At 38.1% G+C, this 1530-nt stretch overlaps 1 pseudogene; it reads right to left on the bottom strand.

The window, feature by feature from the left end:
• Positions 1-233: 233 nt before the first annotated feature.
• LOC112475623 overlaps positions 234-1530 on the bottom strand; it is an 8304-nt pseudogene continuing 7007 nt past the window's right edge.

Genomic DNA, 1530 nt, shown 5'->3' on the forward strand with positions numbered 1-1530 from the left:
AAAAACCAGAAACAAGTTTGCTTCAGGGAAGAAAAAGAAGCAGAAGACAAAACAATTCAGTTTGAGAGGGGTCTTTCTGAATTTAATTTAATTTAATTATAAAGCCGTAAATAGAAGTATTATGTTTTAAAGGAAGGGAATGAAACAACTAGGCTGTCATCTCCTAACTCATTAGTGAAAAAGTAATTATTTTGACATCAGATTTTCTGGTCTCAAAAACTCACTTCAACTTCTTATGTTTTCTGCTTTTTCCAAGTAAGTCTACTCCCATTCCACAGCTTCTGCATGGCTGACTTGACCTCTTTGTTCCAAAGTGTATAGATGAAGGGATTCATCATGGAGGTAATAACATTGTAGAGTACAGACACCATCTTGTCCACAGAAGTGAAGAAGGGATGAGCATACATGAAAATACAGGGTCCAAAAAAAGAATGTTACCACCATGAGGTGGGAGCCACAGGTGGAGAGCGTTTTTTGCCTTCCCTCTTTGGAGCGAATCTTGATGAGGACAGTGGTATAAGAAGAAACTAGCACCACAAAGAAGCTGGTAGAGATCAACCCATTGTTAGATACCATTAGCAATTCAATGACAAACGTGTCTGCACAGGCAAGTTTGATGACAGGGGAACATCACAAAAGAAGTTGTCCACTTGATTTGGCCCACAAAAGGGTAAACGAATAGTGAGAATTGTCAGAACAGTAAAGTGCACAAATCCTCCCATCCAGGAGGCAGCTATCAACACACAGCATAATTTTTGACTCATGATAGTGGTATAGTGCAGGGGGCGACAAATTGCAACATAACGATCATAGGCCCTCACCATGAGCAGGAACATTTCAGCTGTCCCTACGAAATACAAGAAGAAGAGCTGCACAATGCACTGGTCATAAAGAATGAGCTTTTTATTATCAAGAAAGTCAGCTAGAAGCTTAGGGCTAGTTACTGTTGAAAACCAAAGGTCTAGGAAAGAGAGATTGCGAAGAAGAAAATACATGGGTGATGAATTCAGATAGTTATCAGTGGCCACTGTGACCATGATGAGGGCATTGCCTACTCAAGTGGCCATGTAGACGAATAGAAATAGTACAAGTAGCCCTGCTTCAATAGAGGGTGTCTGTGAGAAAACTGCCAAGGCAAATTCTCTCCACTTCTGTTTGGTTTTCATCTATTTGACCTGTGTCCACCTAGATCACAGAAATTAAATACAGGGCATTAGTAACAAAAATGGATGATATATTTTACATCAAATGCAAGAATATTCCAATTTAGAGATATTTTTCTCTAAGATACAACCTGATCGATTAGCTGTAAAAAATTACTTTCTCCTTAGCTGATATAAATATATATTCTCCCCAAAGCTTCAACTTTGAGACAATGATGAAGTAGCCAAGATTTTTTGGAGCATGAATCATCTGGTCCTGGATGTTTAACTTCAACTTCATTCATCTCTCTCTTCCATCAGTCAGTATTTGCCTTCTCTCGTTATTTTTATTTATTTATTTATTTACTTTCAGTCTCAAAACATATAT

Source organism: Pteropus alecto, unplaced genomic scaffold (genome assembly GCF_000325575.1).
Source record: "Pteropus alecto unplaced genomic scaffold, ASM32557v1 scaffold462, whole genome shotgun sequence".
In the NCBI taxonomy this organism is placed as follows: Eukaryota; Metazoa; Chordata; class Mammalia; order Chiroptera; family Pteropodidae; genus Pteropus; species Pteropus alecto.